The following is a 10,017-nucleotide window of genomic DNA, read 5'->3' on the forward strand; positions in this document are numbered from 1 at the left end:
ATCAGTAAATTAACCACTCTAATTTTGCATTACCTTGTGTAAAAATTGGAGCTGCTTTTTTTACACAAGGTAATGCAAAATTGGAGTGGTTTAGATTTATCTTAGATTTTTCGTGAACATCAAATTATATCATAGAAGCAGAATTATTTTACAGAGTTAAAAAGTGTTCAGTTATTATCAAATACAGCACACTAGACCAGGGATCCACAAACCAAATGCATGCAGGAGGCCAAGAGGGTAACTAAATAACTAACCAGGCTACGTACAAATACCAACTGATATCTGACCTTAATGTTGAGAAGCAATACATAGTAGTAGTGAATATGGTGAATTAGAAATGGAGACCTCATGCCTCAAATCTGAGCTGCTTATGCTATGTAAAAATGCAGGCCATTTTGTTACATCTTTTCATATTTCAAGGTAAGCTAGAAATTCTTATTTTTATCTAAAATATTATAATATTTTAATTTTTTTTGAGATGAAGTTTCCCTCTTGTCACCCAGGCTAGAGTGCAATGGTGTGATTTCAGCTCACTGCAACCTCTGCCTCCTGTGTTCAAGCAATTCTCCTGCCTCAACCTCCCAGGTAGCTGGGATTACAGGCACCTACCACCACTCAGCTAATTTTTGTATTTTTAGTAGAGATGGGGTTTCACCATGAGAAACCAGGCTGGTCTCGAACTCCTGACCTTAGGTGATCCACCAGCCTCAGCCTCCCAAAGTGCTGGGATTACAGCAATGAACCACCTCACCCAGCCTAATTTTTCAATGTCAACAGCCAATTTAAGTATCAAACATTGTGTATACTAATAGTAAAAGCTTATTTAATGAATAATAAATAATTGATAGGATTAATAATTGTATGATTGATAATATATGATAGTGATTACTAAAGATTATACGGAAGTTGAAGGCAGTGACTGTGATTTTGATTTCTGTGGTCTCAGTACTTTATACAATGTCTGACATATTTGGTGCTTAATAAATGCTGGTAAAATAAATAGAGGCATGCTGTTAAATTGAAAGACTGTTTCTGCAGGTGGAGATATCAAACAGCTCAACACTGCCTTCAGTGTAAAGCTTCTTTTTATAAATTTAATTGTAATACATCCTCCTTTTTATTTTTCCCAATGATTCAAAGTAGAATAGAAGAAAGAAGTAGAAGAAATCTAAAGGAATAGAGGCAAAATAGGAGGCTAATGGGAGCAAAGAGATAAGTAAGTTAAATAAATAAAACCATAAGATGCTTAGTTATTTCTGGTGTTTGACTTAATCTCTTGAAATGAGGTTAGATTAGTTTAATTAAAATGGATGGATTTAGCTAACTAGGAGGTAGAAAGAAGAGTGGCCTAACTTAGGGTAGGCAGGTGTCTATTTTGGGGACAGCGGGTAGTCAGAAAAGACTTCCGGGGGATGTGATGTTTCTATTTAATTCAACAAACATCTATTGAATATTTACTGTGAAATGTGCCAGCAAACAAAAACGTCCTCAATACCCATGGAACTTACATTTTAATGAAGGAGACAGATGACAGACATAAGAAATTAGAAAATTATGTAGTATATTAGAAGATGTGATGGCTAATTTTATGTGCCAATTGGCCAAGCTATAGTCCTTAGTTATTCAGTCAAACACCAACGTAGGTGTTGCTGTGACTATTATCTTAGATAATCCAGATAGGCCTGATCCAGTCAGGTGAAAGAACTTACAAGTAAAACTGTGGTTTCCCTAAAAAACAACAAAAAACAAAAAAACAGATAATTCTGCCAATGGACTGCAGCCTTCGCTTGGGCTTGGGAGCTCAGTCTGTTTTTTCTAACAGCCTGCCCTGCAGATCTTGGTTTGCTTAGCCAGCCCCCACAGTTGCATAAGCCAGTTCCTTGCAAGGCTATATGTGTATACACACACACACACACACACACACACATCCTTCTGTGTATATATATTCATCTATATCTATATCTATATATAGATATAGATATATCTCCTTCTGGTTCTGCTTCTCTGGGGGGTCCCTAACTAATACAGAAGGTGACAGAGTAAAAGGAGGAGTGAGAGTGTAGGGTGACATTAGGGAGCAGGTTGCAGATTAATAGTCGATTTAGGTTTTATTGAGAAGTATTTGAGCAAAGACTTGGAAAAGGTGAAGTAGTTAGGCAAGTCTGTTCTTTTAGGACGAGCATTTCAAGCAGAAATAACAGCTAGAACAAAATCTCTAAGGTAGGATTTTTGAGAAAGAACAAGAAGGCCAGTGTGGCCTAAGCAGAGTGAAGGAAGTAAAGAAAATCAGAGAGGTAAGGGACAGAAGTGGAAGACTCAGACCTTGCAGGACTTGTGAACCATTGCAAGGACTTTATATTTTACTCTGAGAGAACCGAAGAACCATTGCAGCTTTGATTCTCTGTGTAGTGATATGATCTGACTTATATTTTTAAAGTATCATTTCCTTTGAAAAAGGACAACCATGTTTAGAGCAAACTATGGGGTGAGGATGGAGAGATGTAAGGAGAGAAGCAGAGAAATCTGATGAGGTATTATAATAACCCAGGTGACAGATGATGGTGATACTTCATCTGAGTCTTGAAGGCAGACCTGACATTCAGGTGGTACACACTGGATTCTGCTTAATGGTATCCATGCCATACTAATTGTTAAATATTTTAAATATCCCCCCTTCTTGAGGGACAAGTAGGAGGTAGGCAGTCAGTGAACGCATTTTTGAAACTAATCATATGCAAAGGCATGGAAGCATAAGAAGGCTCAGCCTATTCCAGAGTTTCCAGGATGACCCCTATGACTCAAGCTAATGATAAATGATAAACAACTACTGACATACCATGTGTCAGACACTTTTCTAAATACTTTGCCTGTGCCAAGTAAAAATTCACTCATCTTTCTATCAGTTAACAAATCATTCCAAAACTTAGTGACTCCATCACCATTTATTAGCTCAAGATTCTGTGAGTTGGCAATTTGGGCTGGCAAAGTCCATCTTTTTGCTCCATATAATAGCTGGAATTACTCATGTATTTGCAATCACTTGGCAAGTTAGCTGGGCCTGGCTAGTCCCAGATGCACCCCTAACATGTCTCAATTGACTTGGGGGAATGGAGTCAGTTGAGACAAGCATCTCTCAGAATCCAGCAGACTTCCCTAAGCTTTTTCAGGTGGTGGTTATGTTCCAGAACACAGCAAGCCAATGAGTACAAAACTCAACTTGCAAGCACATATCAAATTGCTTGTGCCAAAGTAGGCTACGTGGCCAAAACAAAATCAATGTCAAAGAGGACTTCACAGAGCGTGGTTTCAGGGAGGCATGATTCATTGGGGTTGCCATTTTATTGCAACAGTCCTCTCACTGTCTTTATAAAAACCCTGTGATGTGGTAACTGAACAAAGATCTCCATTTTCCAGATGAGGAAATGAAGTTCATGTGGTGTTAAGTAACTCATAACTCATAAGAAACAAAGCCAAGATTTGAACCCAGATGTTGGCTCCTGAATCTACACTTTTAATTACTATGTTACATATGAGAAAGCTGTGGGAGGTGAGACCAGCTGGGTGAATAGGGGCAGATCATGATGGGCCATGAACACTGTCAAGGTCCCATCATCCAGATAAGTGCAGACTGCAAGGGGAAGGTACAGGCAGCAGTGGGTGGAAGACTTGTGGGTTGGGATTCCTGGAGAAAGAAAAGGGAAAATCTTCAGTGGAAAAATGGAGTCAAAGTCACAAGCTAAAAGAAGATGATCCCTGAGTCAAACTGCAGAAGACAGGTAGTGGCATAAATAGAAGTCAGTATCTCAGAAGTCAGCCCTGAAGGAGGTCAAGAAAATGAGTAGAAACAGAATGTTCTACACATTGCTGCTGAAAAACTAGAAGTTAATTTTGCCTTTTTGGGGTGAGGTACACCTAGAAAATGATGACTAGTTTTGTAGCAATTTATCTGGAATCATGGTCATGATAGCAGAAATAAATTCAGTTTTACTCCTTTTTTGTGAGGGTGCGGGTGTATGTAAAAACCGGGAATAGTGAATGTGCTGAAATAACAGTGAGCAGCTTTGAGCAGCCTCTGAGTATATTTATAGATATCAAGCACACGAAACACGCCCACATCATACACCCTCTCCCCAGGAATCCAGGATGTATGAAGAATAATATAAGGTGTACGTTTGACAGTCTGTACCACACACAGGATGTACTAGGAGTAATAACTTTCATATCCTTTATAGTACCTGACCAGTGTTTCATCAAAACTGTAAAGTGAACTATTGGAAGGCATGCAGACAGAATTATTTTGAATCTAAGATTTTTTTTTCAAACATTGGCAGTGATGTAATCTGTCTGAATCTCTGAAGGTCAGGATGTTATCATCAGTGACCTCTAGTGAAAGGGTTCAATGATAGGATGGCAAAGGATTGGAACACTCGCCCTTTTTACTCCATACAGTTGTCTGCAATCACTTTTTAACAATAAAATACATGCTTTTGAGATCAAGAAACTTAATTTTTTTAAAAAAAAGCAATAGGCTCTCTAGACAGAGCTGTCTGGTTCATTAATGTGAAACAAGTCTATAAGTGGGAAGAAGAAGGACAGATATTTCAGTCAAACATGGACCACCCCTCCCAGCCTAGCTCTCCACACTCCAGAGATTTGGGAATGAAATTATTAAACTCTGAGACCCAATTCCAATCAATAATAGTTGCCAGGCATGAAAAATAGGGGTCCTGGAAGTCTTTTGAGGTAGCATCTTTAGAGGCAGTGGAGACATACATCATTTACCAGAAAAGTCATCACTTTTTCACTAGCACACACACAAAAAAGGAAAGAAGTAACTGTGAAACCCAGGCTTAGAACAGATAGTACAAAAGACTAAGGGCATCTGCTTTTCTGTCACCAATTTGTGAAGTACAAAGAACAGAAAAGATTTGCAGAGACTCAGAAATGCCTGATATGAGAGATAACTAACACAGGGACATGGATGCCTTTGCTATTCCAAGCATGGCTCAACACTTTTCATGCAGCAAACATGGACCAAGCACCTACTCTGTGCTGCTGAGTGCTTAAGGGAATTCATAGGTAAAATAAAACACAGCTCTGCCCTTAAGTAGTTAAGAATTTGACCATCTGCTTTGCTTTCCAGGATCAGCTGATTGTTTTATTTTGTATTGATCTCATCACTGTTCTACCATTAGTTTCTTCAGATACTTGATAGGCAGTGGACTTTAGTTTAGATTTTTAGTCTCACATCAAATTTTCTAGGAGAAGAAAAAGATTAACAATATGTTATCTATTGGGACATTTTCAGTGACTCATTCCATGGGGTTTCTAAATTCACAAGAGCTCACTGACAGGGAAAAAAACATCTCTATTTCCGAGCTGTTAATTCCTCCTTTAGGTATAAACCATCTTTTTGCTTTTAATGTAATTTCATAATGACTTCTCTTTTACCATCACCATAATAACAGAAAGAGTTTTAAATCCATCCTTTCTTATTTTGAAATGATCAGTTAGCTGCCATATATCTGACTAATTTTTCTGGTTCTGTGACCCCCACACCACACTAGCCATGTTTGGGTTGCATTTGTTGCTACCTGACTGTCACTCAAAGTAGAAAGCGGAGAGAAGCTGACATCATCAGCCTTTGGTCTACCAAAGGTCCCTAGAATTTATTTATTTATTGGAATCATAGCATGGAGGTAATAGAATGCTCTGAGGAGAAACCCTAAAAAACTTACCTCCTAGTTTCATAGGAATAGGGAGAAATAAAACAAGTAGAATTCATGAAGGTCATTTACTGAAAAAGAGAAAAAATGATGAGGACAGGGTACATTTCATTTTTTTCTCCCTGTTCTTTTCTCTCCAGCAAGAGGGCATGCTATGTTGAAGGCCCTCCCCGCTTGCATACTCATCAGTGAAACTCTCTCTTTGAGTTCAAGCATCCTGCAACAGGAACAGGATAGTAAGCCAAGAAAAACAAGATGAAATGGTTTTGCTTTTAAATTCTGGGTTAAAAAATCTGGGTTAGAAAATCTGTCCATTAAATGGTCTTTAAATTTATTTATTTATTTTTGAGACAATGTGTCACTCTGTCACCCAGGCTGCAATGCAGTGGTGCCATCATAGCTCACTGCAGCCTCTATCTCCTGGACTCAAGCAATCCTCCTGCCTCAGTCTCCTGAGCAGCTAGGACTCCAGGCACATGCCACCACACCTGGCTAATTTTTTATTATTTGTAGAGGCAAGATCTCACTATGTTGCCCAGGCTAGTCTCAAACTCCTGGGCTCAAAAGATCCTCCTGCCTTGGCTTCCCAAAGTGATGTGATTACAGAAGTGAGCTACTGTGCCTGGTCCATTCATTTATTCATATCAACAAAAGTTTATGGTTGTCACATACATGGTACATACAGTCTGAAGACTACAAGAGTTAAGATATTACATACGAATGACCAAAATATAAGTAGAAAGTGTTATATAGACACTACTAACATTTGCAGAAATTCAGAGGTGAAAGAGGTCATTTTTAGTTAGGAAAAACAGGGAAGTGGGTAATGAGGAGGTGGCTTTTGAATTGATCTTTGAAAGATGGGTAGGATTTCCATTGTAGAGATGACAGATAAAGAAAAATAATGACATACTTCTGCCATGGGGTGAGCTTGTAACTCCATCTCCCTGAGATTCAGTTTTCCTTTATAAATGAAAATTTGAGGATCTGGAAGTTCCTCCGCCCCCACAACTCATCTCTGTTCTGGTATGCAATATGGAATTCAATTGAACTTACCTCTGTTCTAGCATGCAATACAGATTTCCAATGAATTCATCTCTGTTCTAGCATACAATATAAACTTCAGTGGAACTCATTTCTGTTCTAGCATGCAATATAGACTTCAATCAAACTTTGGCTGACATTTGCCTGGACCTTGACCAAGATCTTTTCCACCTATCTTGTCTTTATAACACTTCTTTTTATCTTAATTTCTTCCCATTTATCTTCTTTAAGTTAATAATGAAACAGTCACCACTTATATCTTTGTCAGCCATTGCCATGATTATGCTGCATTTAACACACCCCCCCCCACCTTGGTATACTGGCTTTGACATTACTTCTCACACTCACAGGTTTCTAGGGTATCCTACTAATATGGTTTGGCTGTGTCCCTACCCAAATCTTATCCTGAAGTTGCACGTGTTGTGGGAGGGACCTACTGGGAGATAATTGAATCATAGAGGCAGGTCTTTCCCATGCTGTTCTCATGATAGTGAATAAATCTCACAAGATCTGAGAGTTGTAAAAACAGAAGTTTTCCTGCAGGAGCTCTCTTCTCTTGTCTGCCGCAATGAGAGATGTGTCTTTCACCTCCTGCCATGATTATGAGGACTCCTCAGCCAGGTGGAACTGTAAGTCCATTAAACATCTTTCTTTTGTAAATTGCCCAGTCTCTGGTATGTCTTTATCAGCAGTGTGAAAATGAACTAATACAGTAAATTGGTACCAGGAGAGTGAGGTATTGCGGAAAAGATACCCGAAAACATGGAAGCAACTTTGGAACTGGATAACAGGCAGAGGGCGGAACAATTTGGAGGGCTTAGAAGAAGACAGAAAAATGTGGGAAAGTTTGGAACCTCTAGAGACTTGTGGAATGGCTTTGACAAAAATGCTGAGAGTAATGTGAACAATAAGGTCCAGGCTGAGGTGGTCTCAGATGGAGATGAGGATGTTGGTGGGAACTGGAGCAAAGGTGACTCTTGTTATGTTTTAGCAAAGAGAATAGTGGCATTCTTCCCCTGCCCCAGATTTTTGTGGAACTTTAAACTTGAGAGAGATGATTTAGGGTGTCTGGTAGAAGAAATTTCTAAGCAGCAAAGCATTCAAGACGTGACTTGGGTGCTGTTAAAGGTATTCAGTTTTATAAGGGAAGCAGAGCATAAAAGTTCAGAAAATTTGCAGTCTGACAATGAGATAGAAAAGAAAAACCCATTTTCTGAGGAGAAATTCAAGCTAGGTGCAGAAATTTGCATAAGTAATGAGGAGCCAAATGTTAATCACTAAGACAATGGGGTAAATGTCTCTAGGGCATCTCAGAGGTCTCACCTCCCATCACAGGTCTGGAGATTCAGGAGGAAAAGTGGTCGAGTGGGCCAGGCTCAGGGTCCCTGTGCTGTGTGCAGGTAGGGACTTGGTGCCCTGCATCCCAGCCACTTCAGCCATGGGGAAAGGGGCCAATATAGAGCTCAGGCTATGGCTACAGGGGTGCAAGTGTCAAGGCTTGGCAGCTTCCATGTGGTGTTAAGCCTGCCAGTGCACAGAAGTCAAGAATTGAGGTTTGGGAACCTCCATCTAGATTTCAGAGGATGTGTGGAAACTCCTGGATACCCAGGCAGAAGTTTGCTGCAGGGACAGGGCTCTCATGGATAACCTCTGCTAGGGCATTGCAGAAGAAAAAATGTGAGGTTGGATCCCCCACACAGATTCTCTAGTGGGGCACTGCCTAGTGGAGCTGTGAGACGAAGGCCACCACCCTCCAGATCTCAGATTGGTAGATCCACTGACTGCTTGCACCATGCACCTGGAAAAGCTTCAGACACTCAACGACAGCCTGTGAAAGCAGCCAGAGGGGGGATATACCCTGCAAATCCATAGAGGCAGAGCTGCCCAAGGCCATGGGAGCCCACCTCTTGCATCAGCTTGACCTGGATATGAGACATGGAGTCAAAGGAAATCATTTTGGAGCTTTAAGATTTGACTTCCCCACTGTATTTTGGACTTGTGTTGAGGTCTGTAACCTCTTTGTTTTGGCCAATTTCTCCCATTTGGAATGGCTGTATTTACCCAATGCCTACACTCCCACTGAATCTAGGAAGTAACTAACTTGCTTCTGATTTTACAGGCTCATAGGTGGAAAGGACTTGCCTTATCTCAGATGAGACTTCAGACTGTGGACTTTGGAGTTAATGATGCAATGAGTTATGACTTTGGGGACTATTGGGAAGGCATGATTGGTTTTGAAATGTGAAGATATGAGATTTGGGAGGGGCCACAGGTGGAACGTATGGTTTGGCTGTGTCCTCACTCAAATCTCATCTTGAATTCCCACATCTTGTGGGAGGGACCCAGTGGGAGGTAATTGAGTCATGGGGACAGGTCTTTCCCATGCTATTTTCATGATAGTAAATACATCTCACAAGATATGATGGTTGTAAAAAGGGGAGTTTCCCTGTGCAAGCTCTCTTCTCTTGTCTGCCACCATGTGAGACATGCCTTTCACCTTCTGTCATGATTATGAGGCCTCCCCAGCTATGTGGAACTGTAAGTCCATTAAACATCTTTCTTTTGTAAATTGCCAACCTTGGGTATGTCTTTATCAGCAGCATGAAAACAAACAAGTACTCTGACCCAGCCTGGACTTTGCTGGGTGGCCTGCTTCACCCTCCAACCTTAGTATGCTGTGGCTTGTTTTCACTGTCACTTTCAACTGATAATTTGGATCCTTACCTTTGTCTATACCATCTCCCAAGATATTGCTTATGAGAAAAAAGATACAGATAAATATGCATTAAACAAATCAACACAAAATCCACAAAATTTTCCAGAATGCTGTTTAATGTTAAATGTCCTTTAAATAGCTAAAATCAAACCATAAGGAATTGACATCTGGAATGTTTTCCACAAGGTTTATACACATGATACAATTACCATTCTTGTGTGTTAAAACTAATGACAAAGATTTCAGTAAAATCTCATTAAATAAACAGTATTTAATAAGCTGAGATAATTCCAGCATGGGTAAGATCACTATCTTTGTACTTTTTCAAAGAAAGTGTTTGCTAAATAAATGTTAAATGAGAAAAAAAAATCATGAGAGAACTATTAGCTTTCCTTAGGAAGTTCTTTCAGGGGCCGGGCGCGGTGGCTCAAGCCTGTAATCCCAGCACTTTGGGAGGCCGAGGCGGGTGGATCACGAGGTCAAGAGATCGAGACCATCCTGGTCAACATGGTGAAACCCCGTCTCTACTAA

The sequence above is a fragment of the Cebus imitator genome, unplaced genomic scaffold (genome assembly GCF_001604975.1).
Source record: "Cebus imitator isolate Cc_AM_T3 unplaced genomic scaffold, Cebus_imitator-1.0 Scaffold40, whole genome shotgun sequence".
Classification (NCBI taxonomy): Eukaryota; Metazoa; Chordata; class Mammalia; order Primates; family Cebidae; genus Cebus; species Cebus imitator.